The sequence below is a fragment of the Phalaenopsis equestris genome, unplaced genomic scaffold, assembly GCF_001263595.1.
Source record: "Phalaenopsis equestris unplaced genomic scaffold, ASM126359v1 Scaffold000002, whole genome shotgun sequence".
Taxonomy (NCBI): domain Eukaryota; kingdom Viridiplantae; phylum Streptophyta; class Magnoliopsida; order Asparagales; family Orchidaceae; genus Phalaenopsis; species Phalaenopsis equestris.
The window spans coordinates 11522586-11532628 of record NW_018164444.1 but is presented as its reverse complement, the minus strand read 5'-3'; positions in this window follow the sequence as shown (position 1 = coordinate 11532628).

The window sequence follows — 10043 nt, the reverse complement described above, 5'->3', positions numbered from 1 at the left end:
TTTTTTTTTTATATTTTGATAATAATCAAGATACAACTTACTTATAGTAGTAATATTTTATAGACTAACTTGTTGATGCAAATGTCTTATGGAAGAAATAATGAGCACTCGTCATGTCCTAGAAAACTCCTTTCCCGACTCACTAAAAGGATTGGTTGACGGACCAGCTCAACTTCACTTATAAACCCTACCATGGAGGTCCATACTCCCTTATGACTAGTCCAACCTCCACCTAAATAAATATGACTCCACTTCCACAAACAACACCATGCTTTAATACCCCACCATTAGGCCAACCTACCACTCCTTTCTCTTTTTATCCATTTCCACCACCACCATCATTTGTATAATGGACCATTCACAAGGTATCATCCTATAACGACACCCTCACCATATTATTACTCTAGTTACCATCCTCCTTTTTCATACGTCAACATCTAAACAATCAACACCAAAGCCCGAGTGCTGATGTTAGGCCATTTGTAAAGCCTGGAGTGAGTTGTATGCATCAAACAAATAGTCTATTTTTTAAATAAGTTTAAATTTATATTAAATTAAACAATTTATCCCATTCTTAGTTCATTTCTTATTCATATATCTTACATGTTTAATCCTTAAAAAGGATAGATGTAACCATCAAATAAATAATCTTTTTTTTAATAACTTTATATCTATATACAAATTAAAAGTCTATTCCATTATTAGTTTTTTTTCTTATTCAAATATCTTACATGTTTAACTCTTAATAAGGAGCAAATAAAAAACGCCATATTCATCATGGAAGGAGAAAACAATGGTTGTGCATGATTCATGGTTATATAATGTTATTAAAAACAAGCATTACTAACCTTCTATCACTATCATTTACATTCTAAACTTAATGATTGTTATGGAACCACTAGATATTAAGTCATAATTTTCAAACAAATTTATTATAATAAATGTTTAAATGCATAAAATATTGATTGAAAATAAAATGAAAATTTTCAATAAATTAGATTCAAAAACTCAAACTGCCCAAAAAATTTTCTTTGTCGAGATTCATGGAAAAGATTTCATGGGTAAATGACAATTTCTTATGGTGTCATTTTACCTGATTGCAGTGGAAATCATTGATGCAAACTAAGGGCCAGTTTGGTGCAGCTTATAAGTGCGGCGGCGTTTTTAAAAATGCTGCCTAGCCGTTTGGTTTGTGCAATTTAAAAACGTTGTCTGCCACGTTTTAATTTTTTATACTATCGCAGACAGTGGGTCACGTTTCAGAATAAGCTACTTATCCTGAAACGCATAAGCTGCCCCAAACAAACCCTTATCTTTAAAAAAAAAAAATCTAAAATAATACCAAAATTATCTATAATAGTTTATAGAACAATAGAACTTGTATATTATAGAAACAGGGACGAATTTATATACATGCCAGACAATTCTTATTTATTTACATATCTGACACCTATACTTTGATATTTATATTTATAACACTTTGTTGTTACAAACTTACGCGTAAAAAGGTAAAAAGGAAATGAAAGTGATGTTTTTGACTTGATAGAAAATATTTGAGTGCCATGCATGAAATATTGAAGTTTAGATGTTAGATATGTAAAAACATAAGAATTGTGTGGTATGTATGTAAATAGCCCGCTAAATTAAAAAAAAAAAAAACTATTAAAAATTAAATCAAAATTAGTAGTTTTCTAGAGCATCCGCTTCGATGGTGTAAGTCTTCTCTGATATAGGGTTTGATTCCCCTCGTGTGTAGGGTGTGATACTTGAATTGTTATGTGCATTAGAGATGACCGGGGCTCGAATAATGTCATTCCTTAATATATATATATATATATATATAGAGAGAGAGAGAGCGAGAGAGAGAGAGAGAGAGAGATAGAGAGAGAGAGAGAGAGAGAGAATTTGTGAATATATATATTAGAAGACTATTTAGAATTTTGAATAAATATTTTTCTCTTTTTAATTAAAATAGTAGGGGCATTTATATACATATCACCAAATTCCTATGCATTTTCATATCTAACACCTAAAATTTACATTTTACATTTATAACACCCAAATCTTTCATATCACAAAAAATTATCATTATTTTAATATTGCATGAGTTATTGGACAATTGTTCGTAGCTTTTTCTAAGAATTGTAAGGGTTGTGTTTAACAAGAGCTAAAGAGCAAGAGATCAACCTTCTCTAAGGATTTGTTGTGGGCTACAAAATTCCGACCGCTCCCAAGAACTCTTTGTATTTCATTTTTTTTTTTAACTTTATTATAGAAGGTTTTGAAGGGTCAAATTTTCAGAGAGCATATTTGATTGTAGATAAGGCAGTACCCATAAATTTTACTCTCATTTTGCGATGACTTTTTAATCTGGGATTTGAGGTTTCCCATAGACGCAAGCCCTCAGATTAATTGTCTCTCCCGATAACGAGAGCGCACTTTTGATTAAGGATAGTCGTTAATAATTGAATATTCAACATATATTAGTAGCAAACTTAGAATTTAAGTGGTGAAATTTATCACTTGAAGCTTAAAGCGGATAATGAGAGAATGAAGATGAAACCCGATCAAGATCTCATAGTTCTGTCATCTCAGGTAATCATGAACTCTGACCTACTTAGTTAGAGAAGGCAGTCTACCCAATATGACAAAGATTTTTGTCAACAGTCATGAGTAGAATTGGGGTGGATTTTTGTCTAAAGGGACAAATTTAAGTCGACCTTAGCTCACATAAGGCTTCATGTCGATCAATTGTACCCAATGATTCAGAACTCAAATGGTTGAATGTTTTTAGGGAACAAACAGGCAGCGGTCCTGACCGTAATATAATGTTGTCATTAGCGGCAACCACCCAATCAAAGGGCTCTGATTGTAACTGTTATTTTATGGTGTCATTTGGCGGCAGAACCATACGGATAGAGAACTTGATCCACATCCTTACTAGTATGCAATTACTTTGATTATGAATATAGCTATAAATTTGATGTGATATTCACTCTTTTGAGCTTAAGTTGGTCAAAAAGTTTTCATTCTAGACAAACGGTTGCGAAGGGTGGATGAATTTTGCTTTAGCTTTTAAGTGGTTTGTGGCAGCTGCAGCTTATCCAGCTTATGTTGATAAGCTGTGTATCTTGATAAGTTGTGTATCTGCAGCTAATTCTGATAAACTGACTGACTGTTTGGTTTGTGCGTTTGGAATAAATGATTATTCTGCCCCTAATCTGAATAAACTGTCTAGCTGTTTAGTTTGTACGTTTCGAAAACACCCAAAGCCACAAACCATACCACCACATGCTCACAAGCACCACTAACGCACACACACACACACCCAAAAGCACATCTTGGAGCACCTCAAACTGACCACCACCATAAGAACACACACACACCCAACACCCTAAACCAGAGCACCTCAAACCCATAGCCACTACAAGCCCACACACACACACATCAAACACCACGTACCAAAGAACCAACATAAGGACACTAAAAACCTCGAAGGATTGTTTGATATCCCATTTTAAGAAGGATTTATTAAACCATATAAGTTGAGGTTCAATCTTATTACTTTGATAAATCTATGTTAGCATTCTCATGAATTAAATCAGATATTTATTAAATCCCACCATTTATATGATTATATGAATTAAACATTTCTCCTCTTACAAATCTTGAATCTCGAAACAAAAAGTTTATCAGGATCAATAAAGATTTTAATATTTGTGATGTCAAAAAACTTCTACGTTCTAATTCTCTCAGGATATACAAAATCCAGATTTGCATTATTAACTAAATTCTACAGATATCCAAGCAGCCTATCAAAGACATGGATCAGACAGCAGCAGTAATATAAACAATAAGTTAAAATTTCATTACAGCAACAAGTGTATATAAAGCTAAAGTTCAAAGCAAGTCAGGAAAACAAAATCAAGATGGTGTAAGGTTATGTTAAAGGCAAATCACAACCTTGATACACAAATTCATCTATCAACATAAGTACAAAAATAAAACACATACAGGAAATGACTGAGAAAAAGTTAACAATCACAAGTCCTCATTCCTTGATCCCTTGATCTTACTGAGATATACGGCTCAATCCTGCCTCTTGCGCTTCTAAATCTGCTGGCTGTAATGGTCGATTTGAACAAACGGGCCTTGTAACAGCCAAGAGGAGCCAGTTAAGTAGCAAAGCACATGCAATGAGGAACCAGTGAAAGCATCGGCTTCAGCTCATTCTGGGTTACAATGACGAGCACCGGCCGAAGCCGGTTGAGGCCAGGCAGCGTGAGGAGGAGAAGCATGACTGCTTCTGTGCCGGCTGCACAGCCTAGGACTACCCATTCAAGCGCCATGAATTGTAGATCGGAACTTAAAAACGACATTTCGGGATAAACCCTCCAAATGAGCAAAACAAACGGTGCGGCGACATTTTGAAAACACCGCCCGCACCCATATGTTGCTCCAAACATACCCTTAATTTTAACTAGAATATTTGGTTGGTTACTATGAAAATCTTGATTTAAAAGATTGATCCCTCCAATTGAAATCATTGATCAATATGGCCATCATCGAGGATTTAATTATTTAAAGATTTTATATTTGAGATGTGGCATTTAGCTTTGTTAGTTTAGACTATTAAGGTATGATTTCTATCAACTCATGTCTTTACAAGAATGAGGATCAGACTAGATGATTTTGACTTGTAAACTCTTATTTTTAGGATTTGAACATTTATTTCGAAATCACTAGACTCATCAATTTCGACAAAGAAGATGATCAGACTAGTTTAGTGAGACTTACAACCCTATCTTATAGACAAGACAGTCAGATTATCCCACGCAACATTCTTAAACATAGTATTTGAGCATTCAATAAATTGGTTGGAGCACTTGTGGGCATTTTAATTTCATATATTGGAGTAACTTCAAGAGTATGAAGACTTTGAAAGCTTGTGCAACATTTATACTATAATCATGATTTAAAATTTAGATCAAAAGATTTTATGTAAATGACTTTTATCTATATGAATCTTTTAAGTCATACACAATCTTAGAGAGTAATACTAAATCTCAAAATATTTTTTTATATTCCAAATCATTGCATTTGTAAGAATAACATGAAGTTTATAAATTTTGAAATCATTTGGAGCTTAAGGTATTTGCATAAGTATTATGATTTTAGGCTTTAAAAAAGAACCGTCTTTTGTTCTTTAGTAGATGTGTTGCAAATCTAGTGGCGAGTAGACATAAGAAGTCATAGTTTAACATTTAAAGATTCATTTATATTCTTAAATTTAACTCTTATTTATGCAAACATATTTGAGATAATTTGCTAGCCACTAAGCTTAGACCCAATCAAATTTTAGCCCCCAATTTATTATGTTTCATAGTTAAGTCAATTTGTCAGCTCCTAAGCTTAAGCCCCAATCAAGTTGAGCTCCCGTTTATGATATTTTAATAGATTACATAAAATTTATTTACATTAAGACTCCGATTTTTTGTATTTGGTCACTTCCAAATATAATTGGGTTCGAGACTTTTAATTCACAAATGTTTCTTTTTTTTCTTATTTTCATTTTTATATCCTTTAAAAGTCTAAATAATTTAATTTTTTTTAAGAACATCTGCAAGTCCAAAATAACCATCACTTTCGGCTGCCCCCCGACGTTATCCCAACTTGAGGGAGCTGCATCAGGGTGTCTGTCCGCCCAACTGTCTATAAGACACGCTGGTCACTATCGTGAGACAATGCAGCAGTAGAGAATCTTCTTATTCGTCGATCTAGAAGCACGAGTAGGCCTTCAATTATCCTGATCTGAATGACATGCTAGTAGGCCAGGAGTGAAACCCAATGCCCTCAATTCTCAAACACTATGCTGCGTAAGTTTCGTTTTTTGCTCAACAACAACACAAGTAGTAGTACATGGCAGACATGAACAAGACAGCAATTTTCTTTTCCAAGAGAAAATGACAGTTGACGCCCGGCTTCAATAAAAGGAATTGATTCAATATCACCTACAGTTCCACCCAACTCCATTATACAAACATGCGTAGGGTCATCTTTTCTATCAATAGAGATGATACATATTCGATCCAATTTTCTTATGGCATCAGTAGTGTTGAGGCACAACCTGAACAGTCTTTCCTGCTGTGATTCCTCCACTGTTTTTCCTGTGAAGGGTACGGGAAGGAAATTCGGAGGATTCGTCTACAGCGATCTCCTCGTCATCTTCTACGGCCAGCTTTAACAGCGACTTCATCTCCTCCGGGTCAGGAAAGCTCCCGGGTCAGCCCTCTTTGGTTCAGATGAGAAATCCAAACATGAGGAACGATCCTGCCTGCTGCTTACCGAGGCTAAGTAGACTCCGGGCTAAGATCTTTGTATGCTACGATCCACTGTTGTTTTTCCCGTAGAGACATTTTTATGCGAAAATAATACGAAAGCATAGAAATTCACACAACAATAATCAAACACAAAGATTTATGTGATTCAACATTAAATTTATTTGCATATGTCATGGGGATGGTGATTCCACTAGCACACGATGGGAGAAAGAAAAACCGCTTGGGGTTACAAGTAAATAAGTCTCTTTTATAGAGGATGACTACGACATACAAGTAAATAAAACTAAAAGATAAAATTATCCCTAATTAAACAAAAGTCAAAAATATAATAATCTCCACCCCATCTCTTACTTCCAAATAAGTTAAAGATGATCAAATGAGCTTCAAACTCTAAATCAGTTGTACCACGATAGTTGCCTATATACCCCCTCCCAAAAGGAATCAAGCCTAGTATAGTTCTTCAAAAAGCCCAACTGAGCAATCAGTCCTACGCTCGAATGTTCACCAAAATCCTACAAAAGGTGAATTTCTGAAATGGTAGTACCTTCGTGCGCATGTCCGCTTGATTCTCCTTTGTATTTATCTTCTTCAACAAAATCTACTTTCATCAATCAAGTCCTGAACAAAGCGGTATCTCACATAAATATGCTTGAAACGAGAACGATAAACTGGATTTGTGGCAAAAAAATATTGCACTATATTGTCACATAACACTGTCAGAAACTCCTGATCAACTCCTAAGTCATCTAATAGGCCCAATATCCATATTGTTTCTTGCATCGCCTCCATGACTATCATGTACTTAGTCTTTGTAGTAGACAAATCAACGGTAGACTAAAGAACTGACATCCAACTGACCGGACCTCCTGCCAATGTGAATAAATAACTAGTTATAGATCTTTGTCTATCCATATCACCTGCATAGTCCGAGCCAGTGTAGCCTACACACAAATCTGAACTGGATGACTGCCTCTCAAACACCAAGCCAACATCAACCTCTCAAACACCAAGCCAACATCAACTATGCCTTTCAGTTACTTCAGAATACTTTTCACAGTCTGCTAATGACTCCTTCCTAAATCATGCATGAACATGTTCACAACACCAATTATGTGTGCAATGTTTGATCTTGTACAGACCATGACAGACATCATATTGTCCACTGTACTAGCATAAGAAACCGAACGCATAAATTTCCTCCCTTGATTATCTTTAGGACACTCATCTGAACACAACTGAAAGTGGGATACAATGGATAGACTCACTGCCTTGCTTGAGTCATCAACTCCAAATTTTTTAGCACCTTCCAAACATAAGCTCCTTGCAAGAGCTAAACCTTTCTAGGTGCTTTATCCCTGAGAATCTCCATGCCAAGAATTCTGTGAACTTCACCGAAATCCTTCATTCCAAAATGTTTGGACAGTTGATATTTTATCTTATTAACATCAATCTGATTGACAGATGCAATCAAAATATAGAAGTAAATGAACTCACTATTGCTAACTTTTTTAAATATGCACAATAATCATATTGGTTTCTCGTTTACTCATGTCCCCTCATGAACTAATCAATTTTTTATACTACTGTCGAGGTGATGCTTCAACCCAAACAAAGACTTGTCCAGTTTGCAAACCAAGTCAACACTTCATCATGATCAATCCCTTATCGCTGCGTAAAACCTTCGTCACTGATCTTGTCTTGTACCACACATCAACTCTATGAGATCCTTCTTTCCATACACTCATTTGCACCAAATGGCTTTCCTTCCTGAATGAAGCTTCACTAATCTCCAAATACCATTCTTTCGAAGAGACTCCATCTCTTCATCCATTGTCGCTCTCCAAAGACCACAATCTGGGCTCTCCACTACTTTTTTATAGTGACAAGCAATTTTTGACTCTATGGCTAAAAGTGCAAATGCAATGTGATCCCTTAACCAACCTGGTTTTAGGATATTATGGCGCATGGTCCTGCTCGTAGTAATAGATTCCTGAGCAAGAATTTCATCCTCAATATCTTCTTCCACCTTCTCCTGAGCACTATCAACAAATATCTTATGAGCAGCAACTGAATCAAATATCAGATTCGGAGTAGACAAACTCTGTGAAACAAATGGAGTTGCATCAAACTTTAACTTCTGTTGCATATCTATGGTCCTAGTAAAACTCTTAATCTACTTTGAGACTTGAATTTTCAATAAGTTTGTCTCCTCGAATGTAACATCTCTGCTAATGACAACCTTGATTTCTGATTGATCATATAGCTTGAATCCATTGATTCCAAACCTGAAGCCAATAAAGATCGTCTTTTTTTCTCATGCTTCCAGTTTATCATTTTGCACATGGTAGTAAGATGGACACCCAAATACTCTCATGTGCTCATAATCTATAGCAGGATGCCCCGACCACATCTCTTTTTCTTCCCAATAGTTGCAATAGGTAGACGGTTTACCAAGTGGCATGCATATTTTATGGCCCCGGCCCAATAGATTCTATCCAGCCCAAAAATGGATAACATATACCGAACTTTCTCCCCTAAAGTCTGATTCATCCTCTCTGTCTTCCCGTTTTGTTGTGGTGTTCCTTGAACAGTGAAGTGGTGATTTATCTCAGGTCTCCGGCACCCTTGCAAGAACACATCTTAAGTGTATTCACCCCCATTATCTGATCTGATATATCCGATCTTTTTACCAATCTGAGTCTCAATCCACTTCTTCCAAGTTATGAAAATCTCCAGCACTTTGTTTTTGCGCTCCATAATGTATACCCAAACATACCTTGTGTAATTATTAATAAAAGAGAAAGTATCTTCGTCTGTTGAATGATGTTTTCTTCATTGGGCCCCAAACATTTGTATGAACATATTCTAAAATACATTTGGTACTATGGATAACAGCACCAAAAGTAACTCGCATCTTCTTGTCAAAAACACAATGTTCACAGAAATCAAACTTGCAGGTGCTCGCTCATTTGATCAATCATTTCTTCACCAAAGCCTAAAGTAAAGTTTCTCCAACATGAGCTAGCCGCATATGCCACAACATAGTGGTGTTAGAAGAATTATCAACAATAGTCATTCCAGTCATTGTACTTCCCTGAAGATTGTAAAGATTGTGACGATAAACTTCCTTTATAAAAAATATTGCTCCAAGTCATCCTTAGAATACCCCAGATGCAACTTTCTTTCTCTTCTCCTTCAACTTCGAACAATCTTGCTTCCAATGAACAGTCTCTAAACAATAAGCATTGATTATTCTTAAGACTGCGTCTACGAGACTTTCCCCACTTATGAAAAGTGTTGCTACTGTCATATTCCTTTGTCAAATTCTTCCTTTATTACCATATCTGTCTCGCTAGAGTATAAGTATCTCAGCTAATTTCATCTTTTCAGACTCCTTGTACCTTCGACGGAACACATGATTCAACAGTGTCGTAGTCAATTCGCCATAATTCAAAACCTTTTTCTCATGAATGAGTGTCATTGTGAAGTTTTCGTACTCAGTTAAGAGCAAATTCAACAAAAGAAGCGTTTTGTCTTCATTTCTAACTTCATCATCCAAATTTAACAGATCTGCTAACAGCTTTGTAAAGTCATTCAAGTACTCATCAACAGTATCCCCCTGTCTCATTTGAAATCTATAGAGTTGACGCTTTATATAGAGACGGTTCTCCACATTCTTCGTGAGATATTTGTACTCCAACA